General features: G+C 37.7%; 1 long non-coding RNA gene across 1 annotated transcript in view; it reads left to right on the top strand.

The window, feature by feature from the left end:
* The first annotated feature begins 3,050 nt into the window (after window positions 1-3,050).
* Window positions 3,051-11,862, top strand: part of LOC113219765 — a 158,108-nt gene continuing 149,296 nt past the window's right edge. Inside the window, exon 1 of the long non-coding RNA XR_003306752.1 lies at window positions 3,051-3,161. This is a non-coding gene — a long non-coding RNA (uncharacterized LOC113219765). The remainder of the gene's footprint in view (window positions 3,162-11,862) is intronic.

Raw genomic sequence — 11,862 nt, 5'->3', positions numbered from 1 at the left:
TGACTTAGTCAGTGCTGTGTGAGGCCTGTTAGGTGGGAAGATGCCCCTTTGAATTAGACATGGCCCTAGGTTCATCTTAATAAATATGCTCCATGGGATTACCAAGGAAAAAGCAATCCAAAGTCTGAAAAGTCAAGAGAATGAACTACACGGATACATGAACTTTGACTGTTTTCTTTCCTCACTTTAAACCTCTACCCTACAGTACAGTGGTCTCCTCCTTCTGGCACAAGAATGAGGCTATTTGCATAACCCTGAAGGTTGAACTATATAGACAACATAGATTAAGTTCATGTTTGTATACAAGGCACTAAGGTAATGTGGAGATGATGGAGATGTGGTAATGATGGAGATGGTGGAACTCCTTGTACTACCCTTCCCTGGTTCCTTCCTTCAGGCTCATTTCTCTTTCTGATTCACCTTTCAGGCACTCCTGTGCTCCCACACATTCTCTTTGTTGTTCTTTGCTTCTATTAGCTTAAGTCAATTATCTTTCACTCTAGGTTTACAAGTGAGTCTTGCCATGGTTGTCATACTCAGGGTGCTCATGTTTCAGCAATTCTTTGTAGCACTTTTGAAAAAAGATGAGTGTTTTATAAACTGTTAATAGGTATTCTAAGAGGGATCTATGGTCAAACATGTTTGGCAAAGCTACATTGTACATCTCTCTATATACATAGTTTACTATTAAAAGGACTAAAACATATCTCAAACAAATTTAAGCAACAGCAGAAAGAATAGTTAGGTAATTTCTTGGCTCAGGCAACTGGGAAATCCAGAGATAGAGCTGCCCTCAGGTACTTTGCCAAGAGCCCAAGGAATGTCATGTGGTCTTCTTTCTGTCTCTTCACTGACGTCCTACCACAAAATGTTTTAGCTGTGCTTGTGTCTGTGAATTTTGTAATTTTCTTGTGTTGATGACTTTCTATCATTCAATGGCATGATGGTGGCCATGAGGCAGAGAGAAGAGTGTATCACAGAAATATTAAGGCTAACATCATCTTAGTTTAGTGGCCTCCTAGATGAAATAGTCTCTTCAACCAGAAGAATGCATGCAAAATCTCAGAACACGCTCTTACTTGCCTAATTTGGATTATCGTCTAAACCTGGTATGTAGTCTCATAGCCAGCATAACTGGGGTATTATGATTTGCCAGGATTTGGTTCCAAGGCTGTGTCTTGTGACCAGGGCATCAGATTATTATGACTGGAAAGTTCATCAAGATGGGATAGAAAAAGGGGAAACTCATCAGGAGAAAGAGGCTATTCTTGACAGAAGTGGGAAAAGGGATGCTGTGCACATAAAAACAACAAATGTCTCTAAATACTTTTGCATATTGGAATTACCTGGGGAGATTTAAAAAATACTGACATACAAGTTGACCCCCAGTGATTCTGATTTAATTTATCTAGGGTTTGGCCTGGGCAATCAGGTCTTTAAAAGTTCCCCAGATGATTCTAATGTGCAGAGATCGCTGAACGCCCATTGTCTGGTTGCTTTTCAGGTCATTATTTTACACATAACCAAAGATTAATCCTTCTAAATCTCAGTCCTCTGGTCTAAACAAACCTCTGACTTTGAATGAATGCATTCATGACCACTGAAATTTGATTTCAACTTCCCTTTCCAATCTCATTCCACTACTATTTTATTTATACCTTGTGCTCCAGCAAATGTGGCATGCTTACTGGTGCCCAAGTATCTGTAAAACACCTGTAGTTTCCTATGGATAATTTCACATTTTTTTTTCAAGTTAGAACAGAGCAATCCAACAGATTTTTTTTTTTTTTTTTTTTTTTTTTTTTTTTGCAATGATGACAATGTTCTACACTGTGCAATTTGGTAGCCATTAGTTACATGTGGCTACTGAGCACTTGAAATAGGCTCGATAATATGACTGAATTTTTACTTTTATTTCAGCTCAAGTTAAATAGTCACATGTGGTTAATGGTTACTTTAACAGAACAGGCAGAATGTCTTATTCTGTGCATCTCAATCAACATTCTGTAAAAATGTTCAAGGTTCATGGTATGTAACCCACTGTCCTGAAGATTTCCTGGATATTTCCAGCTAAGGGACTCCTCTTCTTGTTAATTACTCAGGACTTTTTTTTTTTTTTGAGACGGAGTCTTGCTCTGTCACCAGGCCGGAGTGCAGTGGCCTGATCTCAGCTCACTGCAAGCTCCACCTCCCGGGTTCACGCCATTCTCCTGCCTCAGCCTCCCAAGTGGAGTAGCTGGGACTACCAGCACCCGCCACCGCGCCCGTCTAAAGTTTTTTTATTTTTATTTTTTGCTATTTTTACTAGAGACAGGGATTCACTGTGTTAGCCAGGATGGTCTTGATCTCCTGACTTCGTGATCCACCTGCCTCAGCCTCCCAAAGTGCTGGGATTACAGGTGTGAGCCACCATGCCCGGCCAATTACTGAGGACTTTAATTGGTCCATAAACATGACACTTATCTATACTGCCTCATTGCTTTTCCTATTATTGCTCTTGTCTCCAACCTTGCATCCCCAAATGTTAGAAATTTCCTGAAATCAGGAACTTATTTGAGGGCTTGTGTTTAATAAAATCTCAATAAGCATGTGTCAAATAAAAGCAGGCAAAATTGTACCAAGCATAAACGTGTACATACTTATGCACTGTAGATATACAAAGACACATACATTACTGGACAACAGATACATACACATAGACGTTCATATGTTCAAAAGTGTTGCTGGTTAGATAGGATGGCACATGTCATGGCTGTGTGAGAGAAACTGGATCAGTAGAATAGATAGGAGAGGATGACTCATCTGTGAAATGACCACAGGGTGCTTGCCTAATTTATTTGGCTGGGAGGTAAAAATAATTGTGGTGATCAGAAGTACAAATGATTTTTATTAAAGTAAATGAGGAGGTGTGGCCACTCAGAATATACTCTAAATTCACAGTTCAGGAAAAATTCTGGGATCTGTCCTGGTAAAATAGTTATAAATTCATCCTGACTCACAGTTTTTTCCAGAATGAATTTATAAAATGATGAACTCTCACTTCCAAAATTTTCTGCAGATGCCACTGTTGCTGGAGAAATGTCACTGCTAGAGAATGGAAGACTATTATTCCAAAGGGTATTTGAGACTGACTGAATCAGGTCTGGAACATTATTGAAATGGTAAGATAAACTCAAGTACTTTCTGGGAAGAGAAAAATCCTTTTTAGAAAACATGGTCCCTTCTGAATTATGGGCAAATGTCATCGACTTGTTTTCAATGAAACTTTATCTACTAACAGCGAGGAGATGGGACAAAGCTCTGAGCTTCCCGCCCCTGGGAGTCCTGCAGCTGAGATTTCTTTCCCTTGAGATCGTGGGTAATGGAAACAGCTGAAGTTAGAGGTCATTAACATTTTGAGAACAGGCGCAAACTGACAGTGTGTTATGTTATGACATTTCATCCCAAGACATTTAATCTCTTTTAATTAGTGTTTATGTTGGTAATACTTCACAGTTATTTCCTTTTGCATAAAAATGGAACACTTGGGCATGTCATTAACATAAGACTGATTTGCTTATTATCCATAGTAATTGTTTCTAGATCTGTTTCTCCTTTCCTTCCTCCTTTCTGTGTTCTCTTCATTGATTTTGACCTTTCTTTCATTCATGCTAGTTTTGAAAACATTTCCCATTTTTTCCTTTGCTGATATTCGACCTAGCCAGTTCGTTGGTTGGGGTTCTCATACCATATTCTTAGTAAACTTTAAGTGTATGGTTTGGAAGAGAGCCCATCTCACCTCTTTGAAAATGCTCATGGCACCCTTGCTGTTGGTTAGAAACAACTTCTCTGAACGATGTTCCACGGATGACTCAGCTGCATAAAACTTCCCTCTCCACTGCTTTCCTCCTCTCCTCGGCTTAGGATATTATTGTAGCTTCTGGCACCTGCCTTCCTGCTTCCATTTATCTTTCCTGCTTATGTGCCAGGTACAGTACTTTGTCTTCCTTTAAAGTTACTTAAGCTTTTCTTGCCCCAAAAACCTCTTCATTAAATCCAGAAATGATGAGTGTTGATTATTTTTACTAGAGAAATTATACATTCCTTTGCATAGAAAAGTAGATGCACATTTTATTTCATGAACTAGTGAAAATTCCATGCAATTTTTTTACTTTTAAATAAATGAACATAATTTTTGTTATAAAACTTCATTTTGCCATGTGATTAAAACCTAGTCTCAGTTTAGGCAGAGTTTCTCAGCCTTGACACTACTGAGATTCAGGGCTGGGTAATTCTTTCGGAAACTGTGTATTATAGAATATTTAGGAGCATCCCTGACCCATGTCTGCCAGATACCAGGAGCACCTCCCAGCAGTAACAACCAGACACATCCTTCAGAGATTGCCAAATATCTGCTGAGAGGCAAAATAGTTCCCTGTTGAGAACAGCTAGTCTAGTGAGGTTTCCCTCCCTTTCTCTGGGTTTGTCTATAATAGAAGGCAAGGACTTAGGGAAAGAGGGAGGCCGGTCCTTGAAATCCTCTGCATCCACACAGATGCATCTACAGCATCCCATTCCCACTGTGACCATGAGCCCCTGGTGCCTTTACCTTGATCCCACTAAGGGCTCTCAGAGCAGCTGCCTCTACTCTGCTCTCAGGCATAAGGAAACCTCCTGTTCCTGGTAGGGCTACAAGGTACACTGGTAGGTAGCCTTAGGCTTGTCTGTAGTGCTGTTCTAGGGAGACAGGCTGAGGGACAGGAACACTGGGATTTTGCTGGTTCCAGACTGTCCCTTGGGGATAGGGGCTCAGTTTGGTCTGGTCTTGAATTCCTAATTCTCTGTGGACTTTCCAACAGAACACCCAACTCAGGAGCCTGACATCACATAAGCTCTGTTTCTGCTGTGACTTTCCTTGTTCCTTGCAGGCCTGCCGCCCTTGTGTAGTTTGAGGACAAGGAAGCCTGGAGTTTCATCTGGTTTTCCAAATATAATGTTTTATGCCCTACAAGTTATGTATTTCATAGTTGTGCTTTTGACACCAACCTAGTATTTTTCTCTGCTTTTCTGCTGCATTCCTTCATTGAGGCAATGAATTCTGGCAAGCAATGGGTGGAGAAAAGGATACAAGAAAATAAGAGAAAAAAGTTTTGGTTGAAATCAAGTTCATAACATTCTTACCCTGTTTTTAAAATTTGAGATTCCTATGCCTCTTTTTAAAAAATGAGTTTCTTCTCATATGTATATTCTGCGTAATATTTTTCTTGTGGTTTTAGATACAGAAAATATTTCTCTGTGAAATCATTCTCTTAACTTTATTCACATAAATTCTTTATTTTGATGTGATTAAATCAATTAATTGATGTTTTTGGAGTTTTAGGAAGTTCTTCCCTTACCCTAGGGCACATTACCTTCCATCTTTATAGTTTTCCTTGATTTATTTCTTTAATATATCTGAACTCCATCCTTTTATGTGGTAATAGGTGTGAATTTTTCTCCGTAATGAGCAATTTTGCTATCATAATTTATGGAACCATCTGATTTGCAGTGCCATGTTTATTACATATTAAATTCTGAGATACAAACCTATCTCACAGAAATCCTGGTCTGTAGGTCAGTTGTGTTGCTTTTTGTATCTATATCATACCGTTTCTTAGCACAATAAACTTGTAGCTATTCTTAATAGCTGTTAGGCCAAGTTTTTTATCTCCTTTGCTTATCATGTTGATATTATCTAGAATTATAATTGAAGGTTGCTTTTAAACAAATAAATACAGATTATCTGTTAGACTACACACCAGTATTTTGGTGGGGTAAATAAATGGAAATGAAAGCAGTAGAAAGTATTGAACCTATTGCATTCTGGGCCACAGCATAAACATTGAGTAGAAATCACTATTAGACTGGGAGAAGAAACTCCAATTTTGGGGCTACAAGGATTAAGCTGCATGACTAAGAAAGCATTCACCTCTAGAAATTTTAAAATTGAAAACCATAACAAATGAATGTAAAACTTAACTAAAGTGTTGCATAGTGTAATAGAAGCATCTAAATGGACAATTCATTAATTGTAATATAGATCTGGAAAATTTTTATGGAATGCAGAAGACAGAGGCCAAAATTGGAAAATAAGAGGGGTTGATAAACATAGATATTGAAATAATGGCAAATAGGTATCTAATCAGTATTCTAGAAGAAGAAATTTATAAAGTATACATAAATCAATAATAATAATAATGCCCAACTTGTAGAATAGAAACAACACAACAAAGAGCTAAATGTTTGGGAAACAACAGCAGCAAACAGTGAGGGAATGAATGGGATTACCTTAGAAGGTTCTTTTGTTCTTGGGCTGCGGGTAAGTATACTGATGACAGTTAGACTTTGCTAAGTATGCATATTAAAACTTCAAGGATAATCACAAAGAAAAACTGAATGTTTATATTCCAAAATTATAAAAGAATAAAAAGAAAACTGGGGGAAAAACCCCAATCAATCTAGAACAAGGCAATTGTAGAACAATTCTTTTTTTTTTTTTTTTTTTTTTTTTTTATAGACCGAGTCTGTGTCTGTTGCCAGGCTGGAGTGCAGTGGTGTGATCTCGGCTCACTGTGATCTCGCTCACTGCAATCTCCGCCTTTCAGGTTCAAGCGATTCTCCTGCCTCTGCCTTCTGAGTAGCTAGGATTACAGGAATGTGCCACCACACCCAGCTAATTTTTATATTTTTAGTAGAGACCAGGTTTCACCATGTTGGTCAGGATGGTCTTGATCTCCTGACCTTGTGGTCCACCCGCCTCAGCCTCCCAAGGCATTGGAATTACAGGCATGGGCCACTGTGCCCGGCCAAAACAATTCTAACTGGAGGGTCAATAAACTGACAACATCTCAGCATTTTAGAGTTTTACATAAGCAAACCAATGCACAATGTAAGCAGTACAACAAAACTAGAGACTTTACCTATCAGAAGCCACCGACTCACCTCTACCTAGGTATTTTCCACTCTAAGCCATCAAATAGATTCTCTTTGCCTTCCTTCCATGTCAGCCTGTCAAAGCCTGCTGCCCATGCTACTGCAACTGAGCTCTCTGAACCCCTTCTGGTTCTGATTGCTACCCCATGCATGAATCATCTGCTACTCAAATAAACTGTGTTAAATATATTTTCTCTAAAGTTTTTCTTTTTAATTTAACAAGAAAAAAATCACAAAAATTGATACAAAGGGAAAATACAAAATAAAGCAATAAGAAGAAATCCAAATATATCGGGAAACACTATGAACGGGCATAGGTTGTTGTTAGACATACCTAATACAAAAGCACACAATGAAAAAGGAGAAAACTGACAAGGCTATTGTAATGAACTCTATAAATTTGCCTCTTATTAACCTAAAAAACTAGCAATTTCATATTGTTCTAATGTAACAGTATAAGACAACATAGACCTTAAGACATTAAGACAGAAACATTTGAGTTAAAGAGTATCATTATATATTAACGTAACTTGGAATCCACTAGGAGAATATAATATTTCTTAAGAATATAATAGCAGAGATTAAAAGCATATGAAGCAAAAAATTGACAAAATTACAGGGAAAAACAGAAATATCCAGGATCATAGTGGGAGATTTTAACACCACTCCCTGTCATTGATAATTGAACAATGCAAGTATATGAAAGATTTGAATAATACAAAAGAAAAATAATCTAGCAGACATGCAAAATATTTTTCTGTTGGAAAATAGACATGTTTTTCAAGACCACAAAGAACATTTTTTGAAATAAATCATATTTAAAACCATAAATCAAGCATCAGTAAATATCAGGGGACCTGTATGTTAGAGATAGAGGTTTTTCACCATAGAACAAGTCAGTCTCAACAAATTTAATAAATCAGAATTATACAAACTATATTTCTGACCACAACACAGTTAATTAAGAAATCAATAATTACAGAATAATTTTCAAAAATCCCACACTGTTAGAAATTAAAAATAATCTTTGAATAATCAATGTTAAAAGTTTGAAAGAGAACAATTGAACAAACTCAAAATAGAGGATAGCATATAATACAGACAGGAGTATAAGTCAATGAAAAAGGAAACATCTCTTAGAATTAATAAAAGCAAAAACTGCTTCTTTGGAAAGAAAAAAAATGAAATCATCCGAGCATTGACATGATTGATGTGCAAAAAGAAAAAAGACTTAGATAAACACTATGAAATATAAAAAAGAGATCTCATTAGAGACAAAACAGAGTTAAAAGATATTTGAGAACACTGAAAATCTTTAAACTCAAAATTAAAACTGTAGGTGGAATAGACAAACCTAGGAGGAAAATGTAAAACTGATTCAAGAAGAAATATAAATCTTGAATAGATTTATAACCATAAAATAAATGGAATTAATAATTAAAAATCCTCCCAAAAAGAAAATGCAAGGTCAAGATGATTTCTGAGTGACATCTATAAAACAAATAAGAATACATACCAGCAATAATATATAAATTATTCCAGAGCCTCATAAAAAGAAGGGCACACATTCACCACATTTTCTAAAGCTAGACAAATGGTAACAACAAATCCAAATAAAGACAATGCAAGAAGAGTGATTATAGGCAAGCTCCATAACATGCACAGAATCATAAATGCAGCATTACCACATAAAATCCAACAGTGCATTTAGAAAGATAAGGTATCACTTTTAATTTGTATATGCATCCCAGTCATGCAAATGTATTTTACCATTAGGTAATATAGGTAATATATTAACAGATTAAGGGGAAAATGATTAATATTTACAGCAAAACATTTGATAAAATTCATTCATAATAAAAAAATCCTGAAATTTTGTAATAGAAGGCATCCTTTGTAACCTGACAGAAGGATCTATCAGAAATCTACGGTAAGCATTTATATTCAATAATGAAATACTAACATGAGGAATGAGACAATTGAGCACCATCACTGCTTCTATTTATTATTATTCTTTACATTGTAAGTTGTGGATTTGAGAAGGAAATCTAATCTAAAATGATTGAAAAGGAAAAAGCAAAACTATCATTACTTTTGTACATAGTAAACCCAAAAGGATATACAGGCAAATTATTAGAAATAATGCAAGTTTATAAGGTTCTTGGATGTAAGATGAATATCTAAAAGTAGCAATAGTGTTTAAAAATCAATTAAAGAGATAACATTCAGCATTACACAATTAACATATATACGAATAAATCAAAGATGTACAAACCCTATTGAAAAAATTTAAACCTTATTAAAAGACATTAAAGACCATGTGTGTGTATGTAAATGAACACGTAAACATATAGCATCTTCATGGTTAGTAATCAAAGTAATAAAGATGACAACACTGATCTGTAGATTAACCTGATCTATATATTAATCAAAACACCTGTTGTATTTCCCATGAAATTGTCTGAAGCTAAAATTTTATAGAAGAGTGAATATCCAAGTAAAGGGAAAATACTCTTGAAGAAGATTACAGTGTGAGAATTTGGTTTACCTGATGCCAAGATTTCCTATAAAGCTGTGTTAACTCAGTGTTGAATGACACAGAGATGGACACATAGACCAATAGAAGAGAAGAGAGCCCATAGAGAGACCTACACATGTATGAAAACTTGATACATAACAATTGCCACACTAGATCCACGAGGAAAAGATCGACTATCTAATAATCTTTTAGAACAAGATCAGCACATTTATGCCTAACTGATCAGATAGTAAAAGTTTTTGAATTTGTGGGCCATATGGCCACAACTATCAGCTCTGTTCTTGGAATGCAAAGGTGGCATAGATATTATGTAAAAGAATGGTTGTTGCTGTGTTTCCATATACTGTATTTACAAATGTGAGCTGCAGTTTGCTTATTGCTGTTTTAGAAGGCAATACAAGAGAATATCTGTAATCTCAGCATAGTGAAAGCAAGAAAACAGCTCAAAAACATTGATAAATTCAACATTAAAAAGAAGAATCTCTATTTTTCAAAAGATTTCATCAAGAAAACTACAAAGCCCCAAACTAAGATATTTGCAACAGAGAAATAAATTAAGAATTAGTATTTAGAATATATAAAGAAGTCCTATGAAGTAAAACGAAAATTCAAATAACAATCCAATAGAAAATTGAGCAAAGTATATAAACAGGTATTTCACAGAAGCGGAAACACAATGGACATTAATTACATGAAACAACAATAAACCTCATTATGCTAGTGCAATTTAAAAGTGCAATTAGTTATTATTACACATTTGCTCTACTGATATACAAAATCATACCATATGTAGTGATGGCAAGTATGGGAATCAAGGGAACTCTTAAATGTTGCCAGAGAGAGTGTACACAAGGTATAATAATACTTTTAAAAACAAGTTGGCACTATTTCGTAAGGTTGAAAATGCATGGCTGGGCATGGTGGCTCATGCCTGTAATCCCAGCACTTTGGGAGGCTGAGGTGGTTGGATCATCTGAGGTCAGGAGTTCAAGACCAGCCTGACCAACATGGAGAAACCCCATCTCTACCAAAAACACAAAATTAGCCAGGTGTGGTGGCACATGCCTATAATCCCAGCTACTCGGGAGCCAGAGGCAGGAGAATTGCTTGAACTTTGGAGACAGGTTGAGGTGAGCTGAGATTGTGCCATTGCACTCCAGTCTGGGCAACAAGAGCAAAACTCTGGCTCAAAAAAAGGAAAAAAAACAGAAAATTCATGAACTCCATACTGAGCAATTCTATTCCTGCATGTGCTATATATTATAAAGAAATACTTGCTCTTGTATCTAAAGATAGGTACAGGAATATTTGTATCAGCATCATATTAGCAACAAACTGGTAATAACACAATGTTCTTAGAAAAATTCATGAATATATTATAGAATATTCATATATGGGGGGCGGAGCAAGATGGCCGAATAGGAAGAGCTCCAGTCTCCAACTCCCAGAGCGAGCAACACAGAAGACCAGTGATTTCTGCATTTTCAACTGTGGTACCGGGGTCATCTCACTAGGGAGTGCCGGACAATCGGTGCTGGTCAGCTGCTGCAGCCCGACCAGCGAGAGCTGAAGCAGGGCGAGGCATTGCCTGACCTGGGAAGCGCAAGTGGGAAGGGAATCCCTTTTCCTAGCCAGGGGAACGGAAACTCACAACACCTGGAAAATCGGGTAACTCCCACCCCAATACTGCACTGTAAGCAAACGGGCACACCAGGAGAATATACCCCACACCTGGCCGGGAGGGTCCCATGCCCACGGAGCCTCCCTCCTTGCTAACACAGCAGTCTGCCTTGATCTAACCGCAAGGCAGCAGCGAGGCTGGGGGAGGGGCGCCCACCATTGCTGAGGCTTAAGTAGGTAAACAAAGCCGCTGGGAAGCTCGAACTGGGTGGACCTCACAGCAGCTCAAGGAAACCTGCCTGTCTCTGTAGACTTCACCTCTGGGGACAGGGCACAGCTAAAAAATAACAGGGGAAGCAGCAGAGGCCTGTGCAGACGCGAACAACTCTGTCTGACAGCTTTGAAGAGAGCAGTGGATCTCCCAACACGGAGGTTGAGATCTGAGAAGGGACAGACTGCCTGCTCAAGTGGGTCCCTGACCCCTAAGTAGCCTAACTGGGAGACGTCCCCCACTAGGGGCAGTCTGACACCCCACACCTCACAGGGTGGAGTACACCCCTGAGAGGAAGCTTCCAAAGTAAGAATCAGACAGGTACACTCGCTGTTCAGCAATATTCTATCTTCTGCAACCTCTGCTGCTGATACCCAGGCAAACAGGGTCTGGAGTGGACCTCAAGCAATCTCCAACAGACCTACAGCTGAAGGTCCTGACTATTAGAAGGAAAACTATCAAACAGGAAGAACACCTATAC

This window comes from Piliocolobus tephrosceles, chromosome 5 (assembly GCF_002776525.5).
Source record: "Piliocolobus tephrosceles isolate RC106 chromosome 5, ASM277652v3, whole genome shotgun sequence".
Taxonomy (NCBI): domain Eukaryota; kingdom Metazoa; phylum Chordata; class Mammalia; order Primates; family Cercopithecidae; genus Piliocolobus; species Piliocolobus tephrosceles.
Note: the sequence above shows the minus strand (reverse complement) of the source record. Positions and strands in the feature narration are given on the sequence as shown.